Source organism: Denticeps clupeoides, chromosome 8 (assembly GCF_900700375.1).
Source record: "Denticeps clupeoides chromosome 8, fDenClu1.1, whole genome shotgun sequence".
NCBI lineage: Eukaryota > Metazoa > Chordata > Actinopteri > Clupeiformes > Denticipitidae > Denticeps > Denticeps clupeoides.
Window position 1 is genome coordinate 16,991,214 of NC_041714.1, and position 24,224 is coordinate 17,015,437.

Sequence of the window (24,224 nt, forward strand, 5' to 3'; positions counted from 1 at the left end):
ATTTAAAAGCAAACATTTATGCTTTACTTTGTCTAGTCGAGGCTACTGTAGAAATATTGGAGCCACTGCCTGTGTGGTGATAAAGATCACTTGCTCTAAGCAACAACAATTCATAGTAACAGGACATTATACAGTACTAAAATGCACTTATGCAATTGTATATTATAGGTCAGTTTATGTTTGAGTTTAATCAAAATAATAACCTTTTTTTTTTATTACAGTGGCACAGATTCGCTGCATCCTTTACAGCAATTTTTTGAAAACAACTTAAATCCAGACCCTCTGAGAAAGTGAATGTGAATGCAGTAAAAAAACACCACTGATCTGTTGCCTGTTTGCATAAATGTAATTTATTAACAGTAACTTCAGCCGCTACCAATACAATAATGCAAATTTTATGACTATAAACTTCACAACAAAGGACTATAAAGTTCACAAGGGCAGTCTGTGTGCAGTCACAACTGCAAGTTGCACGTTTCAGTGCATGTATTGTAGGTGATGTCCTTTGCTTCAGATTACTTATCATTTGGTAGTCTATTGAATTCAAATTTTCAGCTGAGTTTCTTTAGCACTTTTCCAAACATTTGAACAAGTTTATGCAAACCATAATTCATATCACGTGCACAAGCGCAAAACTGAGATTCATACACAATTTCACTCTTATTACAGTCTGCAAATAGTCTTGAGGGGGGTGAAAAGGGTGCTTATTACAAAATTAAGCAGACTAACATCTGGATCTCTTCATCCCAGATCAAATGAACTTGGAGACCGAGCCAGGGGAGAGTGATTTAAGATGACTAAGCTCAGAATTTGCATACGGTCCTCCGCCAGGCTCCGTATATTTTTACTCTAAAGGCGCTAATCTTGAATGAAATGTTCTGTGAGATCCAATGTCTATGGGTGAGATCCTTGTCCTTTACATGGCACATAGGTGTCCCCCCTCAGCTCTCTTGGTTCTGCCATGTTGCCATGTTCCAACAAAGTTTGTCATGTTTCCTCCTGGGGGAGTGGCCTTTCACTGCACTTGGAAATCACAAATGAGAGCTAACTAGTGACTCCATTAATTAAGAACTCTACCTCCGGGCCATTCATCTCAGTGGACGGCAGTCGGGTGGAGCGAGAGAGAGATTGGGTTGCTGCCAACCTCTCAAAGAAAGACAGGAATTAGCTGGGAGTTGGTTTTAGATGCCCTGGCAGGCATCAGAACCCCACCCAAGAGGAACAAATACAGTCCAGAAAATGTATGCACAGTCACTTCTGATTGGCTGTGTGGTCAACTTTAAAACGTAATGCACCAGCAACTTTCTCTGCTTGTCATGCGTGTAGAACAGTTCTATTACAAACTAAACATTATTATTATGCTAAACAATATGCTTGTTGGCAAGTCCATGGAATGAGTAATGCTGGTGAAAAGTTTAAAACATGCATGCTCCCTTTGCTTTTTATGCATTTACTTATTTAGAGCATTTTGGGAAGTCCATGGTCCATGGCATTCTGTGCTTTTGTCTTGCGTGGAGGTTCCCCTGCCAGTCGGGTGGCTTCCCCCAGGCAAGAGGCGTGAAAAGCCAGCCATTTGCTTGAGATCCCCCACCTGTGTCTTTGTCAGGTTGCGACACCCTCCAAGCCGAAGGCGTCAAGGTCCTCAACGAGAGAGACAGGGCGGAAACATCAAATCCTGTTTGATCTGTGGCAACTTCCTGGGAGTCAAATGTATAAAATAATTTTCTCCTGTGGACTCTGGCCACTTATTCCTTTCCATCAGGAACTTTTTTGGGCTTTCCCTCTCCCTGTTTCTCCTGGATCAGGTGACCTCTCTGTAGCTTTTCTGTAACATTGGTCCTTTTTTTTTTTACATACAGCAGCAATAGTACTCTACTTGTGTTTTTACAAACCATTCATTCTTTTTACCTTTATTGTGTCATGCCTCTTTCTGCCAGGTAACATCAGATGAGTGAGTGTTTTAATACAGTGCTGTGCAGCGTTTCTGTATTTTTTTTACAGTTGACACTATAATTGAAGCAACTTACAATGGCCAGCGTCGGAACATGGAACAACTCAGGGTTAAGTGGCATTTGAAGCATTGACTCTGTGGAGAGCTGGAATGATAAGCTACACCTGTTTGAGACTTCAGTTCCACTGAAATTTTAAACGTTTGTTGAAATATCACCCAACCCACGCAAATGTGTCTTATTTGCACAATCCCAGGCTCAGAACATTGTTTCTATTTATCTGCATCTTTAGCTGCAACATTACAAAACAACACACCTCTTTATGGATCCTGCTGCCCTAAAGATTTTTTATTTTTATCTTCCAATGGTCAAATAAGTGAATCAAATGACACAAGATGAGCAACAACATCAGAAGGAGCCCATGTCCGACTAGCAACAGTGGTCAGAGGTGTTTAAGGTTTCATGTTCCACCACTGGAGTCTTTATGTAGCGAGGGCCAGGTGTTTGATGGGCAGGGCAAGAGTTTGTGCACTGAGCTTGACTCTGACCTACATAGAGACCGCGCCAGTCGGTGCACTAATCGGGCCTCCTGAGGGAGGAGACAGGAAATACAGTTCCCCACCTCCGCGGGGAATAAAACAGAATTAGGATCGGGGCGGCACAAAGCTGCACAGGATGACTCCAGATCTCCAGCCAAGTGACCTGGAGGCAAATACCTTGGAGTACAAGGTTCCACTGTCTACTACAGATGTATTTTTCACTCTGGCTTGGTGAGTGACAGGTAAACTTTGGCGTAATGGGGGCGGAGCTTTGTTTTAATCATTGAACCAACATGTCAGTGGCTTTTTTGAAAAGACATTTTCTCAAAAAAAAACTTTTGATGACCCTTAACTCTTATTTTAAAAAAATCACAGCTCCCTGTAACTGTAAAAGCATCTGCAGCAATTGTGAATGAGCACAATTTTGCGCAGACCACCTTCAGCGTGAACCACCAATCCAAAATCAATGCTTGAAGGGGTTCTGAAAATGAGACATTTTTCGATTTACCTGTTTGTCCCTACTACCTGGCCCTTACAAGTCATCTGCTAATTCTATCTACAAGTCATCTGCTAAGACTCAAAACTACTCTAACTGGACAACAATCTTACAACAACAAGATTTAAACATCTATTTCCTGGACTGAGTCCAGTACTGACTATAAGTGGACAGCTTCCTCTTTCTGAGCCTTGGTTCTTCTCAAGTTGTCTTGCTTTTTCCTTGCCACTGTCACCTTTGGCCTGCTCACTAGGAGGCTTGTGCACTGTGTCCATTTGGGCTTTGGTTGTTGCCTGTGTATTCGTGGTAAACTAAACGGAGACATTTAATTGTCCAAAATGAGGAATTAGGTGAATGAGATTACATCATAATAAAATTATGAACAGCATGTAAAATGATGAAAGTGCTTGCATTCCTGTGTATTTAGCTGCATGTCTGGGGTGTATCGCCAAAAGCTCACCATGCAGGAACCCACCCAATCCTGTTCATTTTTCCCAGCAAAAGTGTTAATGCACTGAATCACATAAATGAGACATGAGTCATCTGTGGCTTTAAATGTACATGTTGTAAATGTTGTTTTGTAACAAGGCAAGAAGACTCCGGAACACCGTCGATTGACACGTATTCTCATATGAGAGTGCAACTGACTGAAGCCTGGTGAAGTCAGAGTGAAGCAGTACTGCCTCTGGGCTTTGCGCCGGGCTTCATGAGACGTTCATGATTCAGCAGGGCTTAAGACATCAAGTTGATGCAAATGAATAGGCCGCAATCAGAATGGAGTCAATTGCTTCAAGGATAAAACGCTAATGCTGAAATCAGTAGATGATGGTGGGAGATGGGCATATTGAAAAGAAAGAAAAGACACCAAAACCTCCTCCCAGAGGGAGAATGCAGGTCTGTGAACATCTTTCTGCCACAAACCACTGGCAGTTCCATTTCTGCCATTAGCATTGAGGAGGACACAAAATTTGTCCCACATACCATTCTCTGCTAGGTAAAAAAAACATTAAAATGAATGAGATCAGTGAACATTGATTTATAATAATCTGATTTGCAAATGTAACTATTGCCTAAATAATTTGTCGCAAGTAATTATTTATATACTTAATGAATCCATGCTTATAAATCAAATATTGTCCCAGTACTAAATACAACATGGGGGCTATGAATAGGAGTATGACTGACACAGTTAAAAATGCAACATGAATATATTTCTTTAAACACAGCACCATCAGGATGTATATATGGGGATGGTAAATTATTAGATAATAATAACAGAATGAACAATACACACACAAATGCAGTATAAACACTATATATAGCTGCTGTGGATTAAGCCACCTCCAGATGGTCTAGACAAGACACCCCTTTATTTTGAGAAATCTTTTCTATTCATAGCTTTTGCATTGTTTTGTTCATTAGAATTTTCAATCCAGATTGATTAATCTGTTTTTATATCAGATCAGGACCATTTTGGCACTCCGTATCCACCCCCGCCCCACCCCACCCCCAGTCATAGCAGCAAATCCCCATTTTCTCCCAGACACCTCAAACACGGAACACACTCTCATTTCTGCACACACTCTGGTCTCCTGCTCCTTCTAAACCCATGTCCTTCTGTTCTTCTCCCCGATCCGTCTGTCTCTTCAGCTGCCAAATAAAAAGCCTGAACACGCAGCAGCGCCCCGGCTCTGGAATAATGGCACAGTCTTTTTATGTAGGCAATGCTTGAACTAGTACTTCTCTTCTCCCGGGGGAGCCAAGTTTCCGTTCCTATGTTCTCCAAGTAGAGCTTGTTGTTGCAGGATTTAATTATTATTTTTTTTTTTTTAATAAGCCATATATTTTTTTCTCATTTGTTTTTTGTTGGCACAAGAGAAAACATGACCACACACTGCAGGGTTATGCATTAAAATGTGCAAACTTCGGTAAAAAGCAGACCCCCCATAATTTAAATGCTTATTTTTCATCTGTGACTGCAGCAACCATTTTTATCTAGTGAGCAGCGTTTTAGGATTCAGCACCGTCAGGGCCGGACAGCTCCCCGAGAGCTGGTGAGATCAGCACTGTCCGCCTGGGACAGCTCCTCTCACAGCTGAGTCAGCACCCGTTCTCCCACCTCCACTCGGATTGTAACGGCACCACCAGCAGCTCGCGGCCTGTGAGGAACCTCGAAGACGCAGGATGCGAGGACCTGAGCGTCCTCATGAATCATTCATTGTTTTGTTTAACAGAGGCGGTCATCGCCACAGGAGATCACAGGAGTTCTTGTAATAAATGGGATGTGGAATCAAACTGTAAAACTCACTCCAATCTGAAGGCATCTACACACCTGATATACACGCCTGTTTGTTTTCTGTCATGGCTGCAAATGAACAATTATGGAGTCCTGATAACCATAATTTGTGTCACAGGCTTTGTATAGTGAAAATAGTGAAAGTGACTGTCATTGTGATACACTGAAGCACAGCACGTGTGCTCACAACAAAATGTGTCCTCTGCTTTTAACCCATCACCCTTGGTGAGCAGTGGTGTGTGTGTGTGGGATGGTGCTTCGCTCAGTGGCACCGCAGTGACAGATTGGGATTCGAACCAGCAACCTTCTGATTACGGGGCACTTCCTTGTTCACCGCTGAATGATTTTGTGCCTCTGCAATCAAAAAATTATGCTGTCAAACATACAATACGAACATAACGCTGTGACCATGGCAATGACCCAAAGCTCCTTAACATGTGTTAAAATGAATAATAATGAACTGTGTTTGCAGCAAACTGTAGAGGGGCACAGTGGTCATCTGATTCAGAAGTGAATGTGTCACCCACTAAGGTTACTACTACGCATAGGCTGCTATGACTCTAAATGACAGAATTCATGACAGGTCATTAACAAGCAGTTCATGACGGGGTTTCTGCAGGCATAAGCTTACTAACAATCTCCATGATGGATGTATTTTGCGGTAATAAACAAAAATATTTTCCTAATATTAAGCTATAAAAACCATACTCACTTCATAATTAAAAATTATTTTGCATTGCCCAGAGAAACCCTGCCTAAGAGTGATGTTTTTCAGTACTGCCAGAGCTCTGGATTATTTACTACACGCGGATTGCGTGCCAGCCTGTCTATCTGGCCGTCTTTCTGTCTGTCTGTGAGAAACACAGACCTTGACCTTGAGAAAATGGCAAATGGAATTAGGCACAGTGAAGATGAGCCTGGCTGCCATTTAATCTGTGACTGAAACGGATCTTGCCGTCCTGCTGCTGCCCTCGGCTTCCTGCTCTACAGCCACATCATCGCCACTCTGTCACCCTCCTTTCCTCACTCCAAATTTCTTTTCCATTTCCATCTCTCTTTTTATATAGTTCCTTTTCAACATAACTGTGCTGTATGTATGTATAGGGGCTATATGGTGAACTGAATGCAGGCTGTTTGCAACTTGGCTCTACAGCTCATCCCTGCGAACCCAGATCTGCGTCAGGCTTACTTAATGATTCAAGGGCACTATTGGACTATCAGAAAATTACATCTTTTACACATGCAACACAGATCGAGACTACTGAAATCTGATTCCCTAAAAGATGGATTAGTCGACTTAACTGCCGGGGGGAAAAAAAACCCTCTGAGAAGTCAATCTCTGATGAAGGCAATCCCAGATTGTAGCAGCATGAATTGCGGGTTAGGCGAGGGAGGTTGTTAATGGTCGGGCGGCTGAGTGGGTGGTGGCTCGGGTCGGAATGGCATCATTGATTGTAACGCATTTGCAAATGAGAGACGATTACTGTAGTGCTAGGTGGCTGGGGCACATTTTCATAATGGCCATATTTTCCTTCCACCGGAGGTTGATTTTGCAGCTCCACCGCTGAGTTTCTTTTCACGAATTTTTCCCACTCCTCTGCCGGAGCAGCAGGGAGAAAGTGATAAGGTCGAAGCTAATAATCGTTTCAGAGCTGCTGTCGGAGGCACAGAAGCTTGTTTTCGCATTACAAAAATAGAAAGAAAGAGATGTGGGGTGAGACAGGGAGAACGGGAGGTGGGAAGGAGGTACTAATAATCCCACCTCCTCCATATCGCTCCATCCTTTTCACCATCACTGCCTACGTGATGACATTTCACTTCTCTGCCGGTCGCTGTTCACACAACACGGTTGCAAGGCCGGCGCAACCTACCACCCGGTGTTCTGGCACCACTCGAGGTCTTCTAATGAAATCCACCTCTTTCAGCAGAGCATGCAGGTCAGATACTAAGTTTTAGACAGAAAATAGAAAAAGGAAATAATGTGTGCATGTTGAATTGGAAAATTCTAGCCCCCCAATTTATTCCCAAGCTGTAGCCTTGGAGCCTCAAGTTTTCAAAAGGCCAACAAATGGTCTGAGGTACCACGACGGGGAAGTCTTGTGGGGGGTGGATGATCACCGTGCTCCTATATCAGAAACATAAAAGGACAATCTGATTGGTTTGTGGCAACCTATTTGCAAGTGAAATGCTGAGTATAAAAGAGGTTCTATTCATGGCTACTGTCTCTTCTTTTCCTCTTCTATAAGGGGATTGTCCCTCCTCAGATGCTGGAGTTCTCTCCCAGTTTTTGGCCCTTTCTCTCTGTCTCCTTCCTGCTTCTCCAGGTCCAGGCTCCCGCTGGAGCTTGGCTCCCTGCTTTTGCTCTATTTTCTTCTCTCTTTTCACCTTTCCTTTAATTTGGGTTTTTCTGTAACATTGATACCATTGATACAGTATTTCCACTTAACTGCAATAGCAATCGGCCTGTGCTAATTAATGGAGTCAGATTAACAAGGTCAATGCAATATCTGATGTCTACCCTTCATTGCCAGATTTTCCGTGTTTTTTTGTACTTTTTACAACACAAGCAAAATTCCAATCAATCAATCAGTTAAATTTTATGGCATTGATTTTTTTTTTGTGACACCAAGGCAGCCCTGGACTAGCCAGGTGTTGCCAGTCACAGACTAAACAAGAGTTCTAATCACCCCGGGATGATGCTCGTTTGGCATGGGTGACTAGAACCCTTTATACGTTGGTTTCTCTCTTATTTCCTGTTCCTGCATGAATGTGGACATCGTGCCGTTTTGTTTCCTATTAATAAATATGTTCTTGCTCAGAATGTCAAGCATCTGCTCACTTCCACAACCGAGTGGCATGGCAATTGTCTGACTTAACAGGCAGGGTAAGATTAATTGTGCTGATTAATCAGATATTTATTTAGGCTGATATGTGTCAGTTTTTATATAATCAGCAATCAACACTGGCTGCTAAGAGGATTTTCTGGACATTCAGTTTAATTCAACAATTAAATTATTAATTTTAATTTATTCTGCCTGTAGATGATTAAAATGTGTCAACAAGGCCATTGAATGTATAGTAAATGTATTCTCCTATTTGTTATTAAATGTCTGCCATATTCTGCATTGGCCAAATATGGCATGATCCATGCTTCAATTCAGACAGAAAATGTTGCAGGCAGCTTCTCAATCAGTCCTTGAACTAAAACCTGTATCAGTAAAGCGTCATCTGGCTAAAAGTGACATTTACACAGTTGTGGCATCAGAGTGAGCACAGTGGAGGGGAGTGCATTACGCACAACAACAAAAAGTCGCGTCCCAGTTTTCCTAAAAGCACCAAGTGATGAAATCATCAAAACTGAGGGATAGGGCTGAAACTGATTTAGGTCTTAACCTTAGGTAACCTCTGGTAATACTGGGGTGAATCTGCCTGCTGTTGTGTCACAACGAGAGTATGGCAATTTCAGTTTTGATAGCATTCGGTGGAAAAAAAGCTGATTCAGATTTCCAAGTAATAGTGCATTCATATGATTGACATTAAATTCAGTCACTTGTGGCAATGCAATGTCAACTACAGGCAGTAAGAATTAATAATTGTTTAATTTTACTGTTAAGACTCAAATCCCATACACTAGTTAACCCCATCTTTCTGAATTGGCATTGGTCCTTATTGGTGAATGCTGGATATTTCTGATAATTTGTTATTGACAAAATGAGCCCACAGCAATTGAGTGAGCTGTTGAGTAAGGCATAGCGACAGGTCCTGCCAAAAGTGGCACACTACATGCCAATAAATGAACTGGAGAAAGAGGCTCTGGTGACCTGACATTAACCCCTAAAACTCCACATTCTCCATAACCCCTAAAGTACCATATTCAATGCCAACATAACAGCTCAACTGCTGCTAGGAGGCAACAATATAAAGACTAGAAATAGAAGATAGTCTTACGAGATTCATATCTCCTATCGGTCCAATAAACGTATTAAATTAAAAATGTGACTAACGGTCCACTGCTGGGCCTTTAGGTTTAGACAAGAGATAAAACATGGTAAGCGCCCCTGGCTGTCACTATACACTTTTCACCCTTATTGCCTGGTGAATAATACATGGCATCTGATAACTGATGCCATGTTAAGGCCTCATTAACCATTTATGCCTCTTTCAGGCACAATTGTACACATTTGGCTTTGCAAGATAAATAAAGTACATAGCACAATATGTCAGTGAAAAGGTATAATAAAGTAATGATTCATATTCAGTGGCTTGTTTTTTCCATCTTTGATTAATATATCTAAAATTGCTACAGATGATTACCTTTAGGAAGTATGCCATGAAGTGTGTGGAGAGGCGACATAACTATAGTTGCAAATTAAGTGAAAAATTCAACTCAGTTTGTGGTTTGGCTAGAGGGTGCGAGTTCTATCTCACTCTTGCATTCTCTCTCCGTGGACTTAATCAATTGTTATATTCAAGCTCCATAGCTGGCATTCAACGTGAATAAAAGCACTTCTCTGTGATTTTCTGATGCCTAACCCTTTGGAGCTCTGCGATCATAGAATCACGCCGTTTAATCAAAGTGGTCATCACTGCAGCATGTGATTTTAGGAGGTAGGCTGGCTAGTTTCAGAGCTGAATATTAAGACCACTGAAGTGTGGAGAAATGGACACACTTTCTAAATTCAAAAACACCCCCTAATCAGACATCATTAAAATGTAAAATGAAGGTAAAAATCTGTTTCTCAGGCAACTGGGGAAATAAATAATAATAATAATCATAATAATATGGAACAGAAATTGGAATGTTACATTTAATTATTGTATTTATCACTATTATCTGTTTTTTAATCTCTTAAAAGTGAAAGTGAAGTGATTGTCATTGTGATACATTGCAGCACAGCACATGGTGCACGTGGTCTTCTGCATTTAACCCTTTACCCTTAGTGAGCAGTGGGCAGCCATAAAAGGCACCTAGGAAGAAGAGTGTGGGGAGTGCACCTTGCTCAAAGGCACCTCAGTGGCACCTTGGCGGTTCTTGCTCACGAATTAAAGTGAATCAATATTAATTAATGTAATTAAAATGCATTTGCTTGTTGTGGTGTCCCAATGGTGACCATGGAAAACTGCTGGGTTTTTACTGATCCTTCCCACCGAAGCCATAACTCACCCTGAGCCCATGTGTGCTGCCCCAGGGAAACTCTTCCTCATCTCCACCATGACCCATTCTTCACCCTCTCCCCCACAGACACAACAGCTCTTTAAATGAGGGGTCTACTGCCAACACCACCCATTAACCACTTCCCCAGTATTTAACTCTGCAAAGTCGATAGGTCGTCCAGCAAACCCTCTCCTTCAGTGTGCTGAGCTGGTTAATTTGGGCTGCACACCCACGAGGGAGCACGAATACGCAGTTCAATAGACCATCAGGTCCAGTGCCCGATCAGGGCCAGCATGCCCGGCGAACCGATCCATAAATCTCCACATTATTTTTCCAAATCTTAGACAACAGCACCGCTTATGTGAACCGATTGGTATTTAAGCTGATTTATAATTAATTTGCTCTGAATTATTAACAGTTTGAGAAGTCAAACCTTGCAGCTGCTATAATTGGATGCATTTTGATGCATTATTGATGCCTTATGGATGGAAGAGAGGGTAAATAGTGCACAGTGCCATCACTACCATCAAGTATTTTGGAGATTTAGAATCAATGTGAACATGCAAGTAACTATTGTATGCATCTTGTTGTATAGAGGCTCAGAAAAGGTCCGATTTCTTCCAACTTTCTCTAACAAAATAAATGTTGACCACAATTCCACAGATCAATACATGCATGTTGAAAAATTCATTTTGTGGAAGCTTCTGTCATGCCTGAAATTCTCTTAAAACAGCAACTGACGTCCTTCAGCGATCTCTCGCCGACGTGCTGGAAAAGGGATTAATATCCACTCATTAGAACAAAGTCAACAATCCAGAGTGGGCGATCAGCCCGCTCTTCATTTACACCCTCGATCGCCATGCCGGAGCTGAGCCACCGCCCACCTCCCTCTGCTGCCGTCACCTTCCACCGACACCTCGCGTTCGTGCACATCATGGGATTATGGACCAGAACGCGTCAGGCATGCATATGATGGGGCTGCTGCTCCCCACGGACATTCTCATTGGCTGCAGAGGGCCGCAGCTCCTGACTGCCTTGAAATGGTTATGTGCGCAGGTTCGGTTTAGTCGACACTCCATAAATAGTTCAGCACGTGCGAGACTAAGATGTAGGCTTGGGAACATCATCGCGTCTTCTGGAGTTAACAGAAGCGATCCTTCAGGAAGGAAGCGGGTGAGAAAGAGAAAATAGAGGTGGTAAGAGGAAAAAAAGAGGGAGGTGGATCAGTTGACTGAAATGCTCTGCTGGAATGTTCCCTGGTAGTACCAAAACCATTTTCTGTTAAGTGCTAAAAATTGCAATAACACACATAAAACCAAGCTAGAAGATGACAGACAAACTACATTTTGAAGCATATAGTGAAGAAAACACACAATACTCACACACACACACACACACACACACACAAATGTGCAATACAGGCAATACTACGTAGACACTAAAGAAAGTGAAAGTGAAGTGATTGTCATTGTGAAACACTGCAGCACAGCACACGGTGACACAACGAATGTCTCCTCTGCTTTTAACCATCACCCTTGGTGAGCAGTGGGCAGCCATGACAGGCGCCCAGGGAGCAGTGTGTGGGGACGGTGCTTTGCTCAGTGGCACCTCAGTGGCACCTTGGTGGATCTGGATTCGAACCGGCAACCATCCAATTAAGGGTCCATTTTCTTTACCCACTAGGCCACCTCAGCCCCAGAACAACATGTAAACACATATTATTTAAAAAAGATACAGTACATACATACACATGCACTCTAAGGAGGTCATTTTGTGATGGTCTGAGAACTATAAATGACCGCCGTTCCATTTAACAGCAGACAGAGTCTAGGGAGGCTGAACCATCAGAGTTTGACCCACAATGTCTGTTACAATTCATCTCCAGCAAACCCATTTATTATCCCATTTCATCCCCATTCCAGATCCACCATAACCTGGAACCTTTCCTGCAGCATGTTGTTTGCAGCCAGTAGGGTGAAACAGGGCACACTAACCATGTATTCTTTTCATGAGGAGAGGTGATGACTTAGGCATTGCTGTTATTCACTTTATTCTCAATAGTAGAATTTAAAAAAATGAACATCATTTTTATTAAAAAAAATATGCCATCAGCACAGAGGAAAAAATTGTGGTATGAAAGATTTACAAAATTTACACCAATTTAGCCAGCAGGAGAGCAAGACTAGTGGTGCCTTCATTCTTAGAATTTTGTATTTCTGTGTTTTTTGTGTGTTTGTGTGTGTGTGTGTGTGTGTATTATTCAGTCCATGGTTGGGGCTAGCTGTTTGGCACATTCCCTTTGACCAACTATTGCAAGAGGAGAGGCCTTCAAAATTTGCTGTTTCAATCATTTTTAATAGAACTACACACTACTTTAGCCAATCGCAGCTCCAGCACAGGGTCACAGAAAAGCATCCAACACCCAGTCATGTGATGTTTTTTCTTGATAAATCAGGTAGAAACTGTATGAACATCTCTAAAAGCACCACTTCTGACACTGTCAGTCAGCATTAACAACAAAAACGCACCTTTTTACTCCCATTTTCCCTGCCTACCTCCGTATCGCGTTTCAGACCATTAACGGCAAAACCCTGACCATGAGAGCACTTGGCCGGCCGGCACATGATCCATCACCCGCTGGCTTCTGGCCTTCCTCTGCCGTCACGCGCAAGCTTCTCTAGCACACAAGCTGCAGAATCAAGGCCGGACACATCACCCTGAGAGGCAGGACCACCTCCAAAGCCTCCCTACTGCTCCGGGAGCCTCATTACTGGCTGCTCTTACGACTTCACCGTCTTATCTGAAGTTTAAGGTTAAAATCACGTAAACAACCTGTAAACAACCAACAGTCCACAAACCTCATCATAGCAGATTAAACCTTAATGTACAGGGATCTGTTTTCTGAATTTATATTCTCATCACAGTTTTATGATCTATTTATCTCAGATGAATTTCCTCGCATTATTTGCATGAGAATTTAAGGTTTTCTTTACTAAGTGAACAGATCTGGACACATTTTCCCATGCTCTAAAAATCACTGAATAATAGCCCAGTGAAGGTAAACAATTGGAAATCGGGAGATCGAATAAGCCAATATGACTTGATCGGTAAGAGCAAAGAATAACCCTACCCACCCCTGTCAATATTCAATTAGCTGCTTATGTCAATGTAAGTGTGCAAAAAAGTTTGCTTCGAAGTGCACCGCAGCCTTCCCGCCCAACACCGTCAAACCTCCCTTTTCCAAAACCCTGCGTCCAGTAAGCGAGTGCCATTATTGGTGAATATTTACTGGCAGGTAGAAGTTACTGCTAGAGCAGGGGACACAGAGGAGTAAAATGGACACACCACGATGGGAAATCAATGGCTGAATCTCTGACACTGTGTCCAGATCTACTGAGTGTTTCTTAATACTAGCAAAGAGGAAGGAACCAGTCAAGCCATTTAGTGGCTAAAGAGGCTTAAAGTGCCCATTAAGATCTCTGGCCATCGTTTTCTTCTATACTGGCGTGCTGAGGATATGCAGTACTCTATTAAGGTTGGAACAATTAATCGATTAATCGCGACACATTACACAAGAAGCTGGCATCTAGTGTCGATCTGTGTACATTCTTCCAAAATGTAAAATAACACCATTATATATTTACCATTATATATATATTTTTGGCCAATATGGTATTCATGACAGATTTTTGCTGAAAAGTTGATATTTTTTCTTTTTTCAGGTAAACAGATACATATTTAGTATTGCTTATTCAGCTTTTTCCTGATGTTGTTATCATAGGCAGCAAATTGTGAAAGTTTATTTTTGTGGGTCACTGTGTGCTTCCCAACCTTTTGCATGTTTGCTCAGTTCAGAATTCTATCTTCACAATGTGCATTTGCATAACTATGCATGGGTTAGACTCATTAAACTCTTTAACTGCTGTTAGTCGCAAACTTGCACTTTTGAATCTATTTTTAATTGCCCTTTATATGCAAAAACCCACTCAGTGGCTTACAGGCAATTACTCGCACCTACATGCATATAAATCACTCAAATAAATCTAATAACATATTTTTTGCACACACATAAGGTCTCTCTGTCACCATGAAGCAGTTACCACCATACTCCAAACTCCAGCATAGAGGACCATACCTCACCTTCAACTGAAAACCCAAAATAATTCCATCAGACTCAAGAAAGGATTCAAAAAAAAAAAAAAAAAAAAAAATGAAAGGCTCAGATGGCAACACTCCGCTAAAGGTTAATAGGTGTTTGGATTGGGACGCCTGAGGGTCCAGGCACACTAATGAGGGTGAGAGGGGTCCCAGAGACTGATGAAAGTCCCAACAAGTCCCTCTGACAGGGTCCGAAAGAAAAAAGCCTTTTTCATTTAACAGGATGTTGGGGAATAGAGGGTGGAAAGATGGCGACACAAAAAATGTCCACTGTAACCGATAGGAAGAAAAGCAGGAAGAAAGAAGTGCGGCCCGTCGCCATGGTGAAAAACAGCTGGACGCCCAGTTTTTGTTCCCACATTTTGCCATGGAGAGCATATAGAAATGGAGACAAAGAGCATGCAGCGAATAAAAGGAATCTGTATAAATCACATTCATCTCATAGAGGGCCACTGCCTGCGGGTTAATGTCCTTACTCTTTAATGCATCGGGACACATGATGGCAGTCAGAAGTCGTTTCCCGTAGCGAGGATGCAGGTCGCCGCGCCTCTCATCTCAATGGCAGCTGTCATTAGGAGTTACTGCTGCGCCCACTGGCATTTGTCTTCATAAATAAAAGATAGCTTTCTCTGAAGAGCAGACCCCCAGACCTCTCCCTATCACCGAGATAGGAGACTCCGACGCGAGGATTTTTTCTTCATCCAAACGGGAGGACATTTCATCTGTGTCACTCAATCTGGTCTTCCTCTTTCTCCCAATTTCTACACGCGGCGATACAACAGGGCTTTCTGCCACTGCTGATAGATGGGCGGCCTGCTGCGAGACAATCACTTCTTGTGAGTGAGCAGGACATCTGTGTGCAGAATCATATCAGAATCGGGATCCCTCATAGACATAAAGACATATCGATCCCAATCCTGAACAGCCCCTCTTCACCTCGCTCGGTCAAGGATGCATATTTTTGACTTATCACTATGTCACGGACCCATGATTGGCAGCTTTCTGAGCCAAAACCCGTATCCATTTTCACAGTAGCATGACCCCTTAATGACACATAACCACCAAGATGCCAAGAAGGCTGTAATCTACATCTGACACGGTGTGATTGAGGTCACGCTCGGCTCAGACTCCGCGTCCAGTCCCCACATCTGTGGAAAAATGTATTACAGGCAAATGTATTACAGGAAAATAACAGGCGTTGAGTGAGTACAATGGCCGTGATGGCCATTGTTCACACGGCTTACTGATTTCACAGATAAAATAAAGATCATTCTGTACAAAGCCACCGCACATCTGAATTGGCCTGAAATTTGACACTGTGAACTGTGAACAAAATTCGATATGGGACACAACTAAGGAATTGTCTTTTTATTCTGATTACGGGTTTTTCTTCAGACTAAAGTGTGATTTTGCCATTTTAAAATCCTTAATAAGTCACAATCTTACCTTCCAGGGACTTCACTTTTCAGCAATTAAGAAACTCAGTGTCCACATTTCAGGGAGCCGGCAGAGTACAAAAAAAAAAGTTCAATTCAGATGGACGCCACTGATAAAATGTCACAAGCTGTCCTGATTGACCTCAGAATGTCGGTGGAGCCACCGTTGGCCACAGAATCCCCAAAGCCAGGCACCAGGATTTTAAAAGTCATGAAATTCACACCTGCGCTCTCAAACTTTTGGAATCATGAACAGGTGTGGGCAAAGCGAGAGTCAGTAAAAGAGAAAGAAAAAACGTTTTTTTATGGAACACCAAGTGGAACACCTACAAGGTCAAAAACACACGTTTTCACACATTTTGTAGTCCTGTCACATGACTCAGCGGAACCTCCTGGGGAGAGAGGAGATTTTGAGACTGAGGCAGAAAGGTTGCATTTGTGGTGCTAAAGAAAGTAAACACATTGCTGAGCCCAATGTGGCACACAGTCAGCATCGAAAATACTGCACTGTTGGTGCCTTACCGTTTATCACTTGGATAATATTGAATTATACTACATATGAATAATATTTGTAATTTTCCCTCTAGCATACAATAGTGCAGTTTGACTTGTATCACATACAATTCTATCTTACAGTTATGCAGTTTTACACTTCTGCCATTGTGAACTCAACATTCCATTTGAACTATAGACTAACTGTTTCTGATAATGAGACTCTCCGCATTTATGCGGATATTAATTTCATCAACAGCCATTTCAAGCTGCCATAGTCATTACAACATGAACAATGTCTAGACAGGAGTTTTGATCAAAGTGTTGTGGTGCTAGTGGTGGTAGTAGCCTAGTGGGTAACACACTTGCTTATGAACCAAGAAGACCCAGATTCAAATCCCACTTAGTACCATTAACCCTAAGTTGGACTGTCCCTGTAACTACTGATTGTAAGTCGCTTTGGATAAGGGCTTCTGATAAATGCTGTGAATGTAAATGTTCTGTTAGGTGCCGGTGTACATGGTTGAGGGTTTCTGTAACATTTGATGTTTCACAAATCTATACAGATGGGCTGAGTTTAATTTGGAGCTCATCGGCACCAAGTGTGAACAGCAGGAGCTCCGCTTTCAACGTCCCCAGTCCTGTCAGTCAGAGACGTCGCTGAGGGGGACGTGTATCGCCATTGAAGGCTGCCAGCTAACCGAGTGGGACGTGGCCATCCCTCTCAAAGAAGAGCCAGCACATATGGCTTCTAACGTACGTTAGTTGTTGCCATGGGCAGGCAGGCCACATTTCCTTTGCCCTAACTGGGGCTGGATGTGACTAAAGGGTCAAACACACCGGTGTCATACGTGCATGTATGCGGCTTGCCTTATTTAGCCTGCTGATCCACAAGAATGCTGCTAGACAGAAAGGCCTGCCAGACGGTGACCCCCAACATTCCACCCCAAGCGCCTATCAGTGCAAATCAACCAGTTCTCTTCACTTTTTTTTCCGTTTCTCTTATATATCCTCAGCATCATAGCAGCTGATGTTAACTCAGTTGTCCAGAAAGTGTCTGCCAGCATCGTGCATCCAAACAGATTAAGGGGAGAAAGCAGAATGTCCATCCTCTTCTCTCACTTCAGACACACAGTGCGACGTGGAGGTCAGGCAAATTTAGAAAAGCAGAACAACAAAAAAAGGTAGTCAGAGAATGATAAACATTCCTAATGCCACCGGGGGGGTGGGGGGGGGGGGGTGTTCAGAATAAAACCGTGTCCAGAAAGAAGTAAAGATCCTCTTTAAGAGATATACCACACGATATCCCAGCATGCCAAGTCTCCGTGCTTGACTAGAAAGACTGGTTCCTTATCGCTGTCAAGCAGACGCTAGTGCCAGCAGTGCCGCATGATTCCCTCGGCCTCAACTAGAGGCTTAGGGGCACAATACGCTGCTCGCTGCTAATCATGCCCCATGCATTAAATCAGGTCCTCAGTCAAAGTGCTGAGGGCCCAAAGGCCAGCAATCACGCAGGAATCAATATCTCATAAAGGATAAAATGGATGGCGCGTCTCTTCTCCGTATACACTAGACAAAGGGCGAACAACGTCCCATAGCCAGAGAGTAATGGAAAGGCAAAGGCAAGAGGCATTTTACATCGTGGGTATACTACAGGCCGATTTACCAAACAATCAAGCTGGCGCGAAAACATTTAGCCAACGCTAAATCAGAGGCACACCCTGCAATTGGTCAAAAGGAGGGCCTGCTTGGACCAAGGACATGCTATCCTGTTGCATGAAAGGAGGGGAAGTCAGCCAGTTCATATACGCTATGAGACAATGAACTTCATTCACCAAAGGGACCATACAAGAATGGCCCAGCAAGTATACATGTGAGCATGGGTATGTTTGTTGTCACATTCTGTTTTTGTGCTGGGGACCTTAAAATGGGTTTCTTAAATGCAGATTTGCTCCTAATCTGAGATTAACCAACTCGCTGCTTTCTTAAAACCAAAAAAAAAAACTTTGTGGTGATGTTCATAGATACCGGGTACCATCTGATATTGTTTTTTTTAACCAGACTGGCCCTTTAAGAGGGGATTAAATCTCAGATTAGGATTCATCTTTGTTTTAGCTCTCTTGAGAGCCCCTATTTTTTAAGTATTGGGACAATCGGGCAAAAAAAAAAGTATTAAACAAATGTGGAAGCCTCATGATCAGAGTGGAAGTCCAGATATGATTGGAATCCGATCATTTGCAACAAAAGATCAGGTTTTTGCAAATCCGTTTCAGACCACATTCCTGCATGGCTTGGAAATATGCTTTAAATTGCAATTTTGATTAATCCATTTTATTTTGAATTCAGGAAATGAAAAAGGATGAACATCTGGACTGTCTGGACACCCCTTACTTGGTACTGATACCAATGGGGACAGGCCTCCAGGACTCTTTTCTGTGACCCTGTGCTGGAGCTGGTAAACAAGGCCTTTTCTCACTTACCGCTCAGTCCTTTTAGTCAAATTCGCACCCATCTTTGAATACTGGGTGCAGGGTGAGGACTTACGCAAGGCAGTGGACCAGCTCACCACAGGGCGTGCACACACACCATTCACTCACACACTCACACATATGGTCAATTTAGAGTCACCGTGCCTTTGGAAACCCAAAGGAAATGCGGGGCAGAGCAAGCAAATTAAACATACACACAACAGGGGAGGGGAGTCCAGCAAAACCAGAATTTCCAATTCTTTGAGCCTTATGGCTCCTCTGAATGGCATTTTTACTCCGCTCTGGATTTTAGAGCCTCATTTTTAATTTTTTTGTTGTTGTTTGTGTCTTTTATCACAACAACTGATTGTTGCTAATTAGCTTCCCTTCATTGTTTCATGGCCGAGCTCATTAGATGCTGCAACACAGGGTAGGACTGGAAAAAATAAAAACCTGACAGAGCAGCTCTCAATGAGCCCAGCTGAAGGACCACTGGGCTGAAGAATTACCCAACAGCCGGCGGGGGCCACTGCGTTTGGGCGGGGCCGGCCAGTCAGCTCAACAGCTTGGGTGTTTGATGGCTTTGGTGTGTTGCAGTAATGAGCTGTATTCACAGTAGGCCTGTGTTCTCTTTTTGTACCCGGACTGTATGCTCGAGCCAGGGTCCACTCTCTGCCTCTGGCTGGTGATTGGCTGAGGTCCAGCAGGTTTATGGCCCTGATTTGTCACTCAGCTCGGTGCCTTTTGAAGTCGCTACAGAGTAATAGGCTTCACATTGGCTGCACCGGCTGGCAACCACGGCAACAATCAAAATGTTGTGACATTTGTTTATCCATGGATGTTAAATGGGTGCAACGCAGCGAGGGGTCGTGTGGGGCAGAGACTGGATGTGAGTCCGCCGGTGAATGTTTCTTACGCAAACTGCGTTTCTCTGGGGCAAAATACAAAGAATTGAGCATGAAGTACCAGAGAGAAAAAAGAATATATGATTTAAGGAATCATTAGTTTTTACAACTGTGAATGCAAGTGATTCTGAACAGATGAAGATGCTTATGTATGTCCAGTGATACTTTGTTCCAGGGAGAATGCACCGTTAAAATATATATATTCATTCATCATACTTCATAAGACCGCTGCGTCTCCAGAGATCCATCTTCAGGGTTTCCTTGACATTTATTGAATGATATGCATACCATTATTCTCACATCTATCAATAAACAGTTAAACTAACCGAAAGAGAGCAGGTAATTTCTATTCCAAATCATAAAACGATTCAAATAAAACACATAAATAATGCCGATTTTATGCTGAAATCTGTGTTGCTGCTAGAGCTGGAATAATGAAATGGTGCCATAGGTGAACAACCCTTTTAATCCAGGAAAACAGTGAGCGTCTGTATGACTGATATTGGTTAGAAACTGGAATGACAGGAACCAGTAAGTCACAACTAATGAAGACAAATCCCCGCAGGTTATCACTGCACTCCGCAGATTAACCGATTACACCGGCTCCGTGTTTTCCTATAAACACTGCATGCATTTATTCATCATCGCTGCGTCGTGCGGTGGCTTTCAAGTCATCTGCACACCCGGAAATGTTTGGTTGTAACAATGCAAAACAGTGACACTCTAAATGTTCCACCGCAGGCTGGCGAAACGCACGCTTTGTATATTTTTAAACAGGAGGAAATATGCCATTTACATGAATTTTTAATACCCTCCACATTATTTTGGTTGTAGCCATTTCCTGCATTCCCCGAAGGGGAAGGATTCGGGTGGGTATGTACAAATGTATTTATTTGATTTTATTTGCCTCAACATTAAAAGCTTCCAACGGACAGTCTAGACTGTCTTCACATTCTTGACATTAACTGTTTTGTATCAATAAATGTTTTTCTTCATGCAAACATGCGTAAGTGAACCCTGAATCCCAAGAGAGGAGCAATATCCGATGGTACCTTTTTGATTACAGACGTTTTGTTGAATGTGATGCCAAGTGATGTCAGTTGCCTAGACTTGGCGGTCTCAGGGGAGTGCAGTAGGACTGGAGTCAGCAGGCTCATCCAGCAGACATTAAATTCACATCTTTCCCTGACACCAGGCAAAAATCGTTTAATTAGGCCAGCTTTAAAGTGAATTCATTATCAAAAGCCGACAGCATAAAAAAAGAGAGAGAAAGAGACATCTCCCACATTAAGTCACTTTGTACGCTATCGTCATTTGGGCATTTCTGGGACCGCCGAACTTCTTTTTAAAGCCTCGTCCGCAAGCAGATTTCCAGCCAACAAATTCTCAGCAGATGTTAAGTAAACAGGCAGCCCGGGCAAAAAAGCCCGGCATGTTGCTGGTTAGACTAAAACATTTTCAAAGAAGCCCTGCCTACTGTCTCAAATGGCAACATGACAAGCCTGAATTCTGCAACTCAATGAGGCACAACTCTCTCAATTCATGTCAGTGATCAACACTCAATCCAACTCTGGATGAGAAGCGGTATTACATCAGTAAACAAGGCAGGGCATCCTCCTGAATAATTGGGTCTTTTGGCAGGCATGCTGGGAATAGGAGAAGAGTCCAAACGCAAAAGCGACAGGACGAATGCATTTTGGCACCAGACATAAATACAGTTACAGTCTACGACATTCACCATCATTCCGGCATTAAAACACAAGCCCATCAATGAAACTGAATAATCAATACACGTTACTTTGGAAGATATTTTAATGACGTTAGAGGCTGCCAGTTGTTGAGGGAAATGAGTAAGAGCAATCCGGCGCAATTTTCTTCCAAAATCACCTGATTGAATCCTCCCCTTAGGGACACAGAAAGATGGAAATCAGAGGGAGGAGAGATTTAGCATTTCATGTTTGCATGAGGATTATTGCTTTTTTCGAGGAATTCAGGTCTCGCTTCTAACACGCAGTTGATGCTCAGCTCCAAGCCGGCGGCCTGTGTCCCACTCCGTCATGTCTTCATTCATCAGCAGCCCGACAGTCCCCCGGTTCTGATCGTTCTTCATCCGTGCTCGTCAATAATTCACCACAATTCTTCTGCATATTCAACATGTTTCCCTTTCTGGCCATTAAAAATGTAAAGGTCCTTTTTTCCTTTGTGAGGACTTCTCTCAGGGATAAATCTAAGTGACATTAAGGCTTATTGAGATGGCCACACAGTGAAATTAAACTCTGGCTGCAACCATTGGTTGAAGGAGAATGTGTCCATGTAAATCTCTGTCTTGAGACCCCAAGTGCTAGTTAAATAAAGAATTTGTCATTATGCTTAATGGCAATTTCTTGTGTTGGTTAACTAGCACTAATCGTAGGTGTAACATTCAGGTTAATGTAGCTAAACAAAAAGGGGAAATCAATGGCCATTTAAGCAGCATCTGAAATAGGCTAAAAGCGCCAGGCTCTTTCATCTGCAGGTGCTCAGCATAATGCTGCAATCAGCTGCACCCTTTTAATCAATCACACCAGAGCAACTTTTGATCAGTGTGTTTGGAATCAGCACTGGGACCCATAACCTCCCGTCAGCCAGAAAATGAGCGCATGTCCACGTGCCAGCAGGGATTGAAAGGTGAATCGGGGAAGGCAATACACTTTAAGGGTTCACCAGGAATGGCAAGTACAAGGCCACTGACAATGCACAGCAATCTAGCAATCCTCTTACAGGTTATAGTTAGTACAAAATGCATGTGGCAATAATGCACAATGCAATGGTGTGGACAATGCAATACAACGCAATCCTCTTATGGGTTAGTTGGTTATGAATCTTTTGATGAGCTGTCAGCTTTGCAGGTCAGCGTCCCGGTTTGGGAAAATTCCTATGGGACTGTTTGGACCATTTAAAACCAGCCTACCATACCAATACTGTCACTGTAACATAGATGGTAGTACCTCCATGATTCACTCCCTCCCTTACCTGTGTTTGTCCTTACATTCAGAAATGGTCTAAGTTGGGGGAGTGTATACAAATGTGAGCTAAAAAAGAAAAATTGTGATTTTCAATAACATTGACCTATGAAAGACCCATCTGAACAGCAGTAGACTGAAATCATATCTCTTTAAGGTTATGACGCATAACAAGAGTTTCCTATCTAATCAGAGAATGGTCAGTCTTCTAATTACTCATCCAATTAGCTGCATGTATGCCAGCCCTCACAGGAAAAAACAGACACTGATCAGAGAAGATTTGCCCACAAAAAGAAGATTTTGCCCCCATTTGCCCACAAAAGCAAGAAATAAAAAAAAAACTTTAAATGGTAATATGTGTACAGATACACACCACTGGATACCCTGCAGCTTGACTAAATGCACTGTAAAATGCTGTTCTGCTCGTTAACAGGATGGGGATGCCATTAAGGTTCTTAATGGGCAACGCCGGGAGGTTCAACCGGGGTGATGGGAAATTAATCTGGATTAGACACGCAGAATGGAGTAATCTGTGTGATGCAGTGTCACTGCCTGACACTTTCATCCAATATTCTGAGGTGAGCACAATGGTGGATCCCATTCGTAAGAAGCAGGATGGTGATGGCAGATGACCATAACACAAGACCACGCAAACCCAAAATCAAATTGTCCCCACCTCCTAAACTGTGTTTGTTTTTTCGTTATGAGACCAATTCAAGATTCAATCTTGAGATTCAAGATAAACCCACAGGATCTCTCTCTCTCTCTGTCTCTGTCTCTCTCTCTCTCTCTCTCTGTCTCTCTCTCTCTCTATATATATATATATATATATATGCTTTTGTGCATTCACTGTGTTGGTACCTGTTTCTCAAGATGAGTAATTCATAAAACCAGGTCATAATTGAAAGTTAAGTTAAAAATGCCCTTTCAGACTTTATATGTTTATGTGGGTGAGTGTGTGCGTGTCTGCATGGGCTTCAGTTTAGAGCAGCACACATAAGAAATGACATTTTCTAGACGATATCAATCAGGCCGGCTTTAATGGTTTTCCAGACACTAACTTGCGAGCTGGCATTCGTAAAATGCTAAATTAATGGAGGAACGCATGATAGATGGCGACTCCTCTCCTTTCATCAGGATAATATTGAGTTCCTGCAGTGCGTAAATGATTAGAAGAGTTGGAGTTGGCTGTTTTTGCCACGTCTTGTGGCTGGGACGTCAGAGTGGTCCAGAACAAAGCCCCTTTTTGTCAAGTGGTCATGAAGGCTCAAACATGATGGATGGTTGGCGAGAAGTAACGCTTCTGAAATCAATAGGCTTGGAAATGA

At 42.7% G+C, this 24,224-nt stretch overlaps 1 protein-coding gene across 1 annotated transcript in view; it reads right to left on the reverse strand.

Moving 5' to 3' along the window:
* Positions 1-24,224, reverse strand: part of LOC114795679 (pro-neuregulin-3, membrane-bound isoform-like) — a 136,801-nt gene that overhangs the window by 109,660 nt on the left and 2,917 nt on the right. The gene's annotated exons all lie outside the window — the stretch shown is intronic.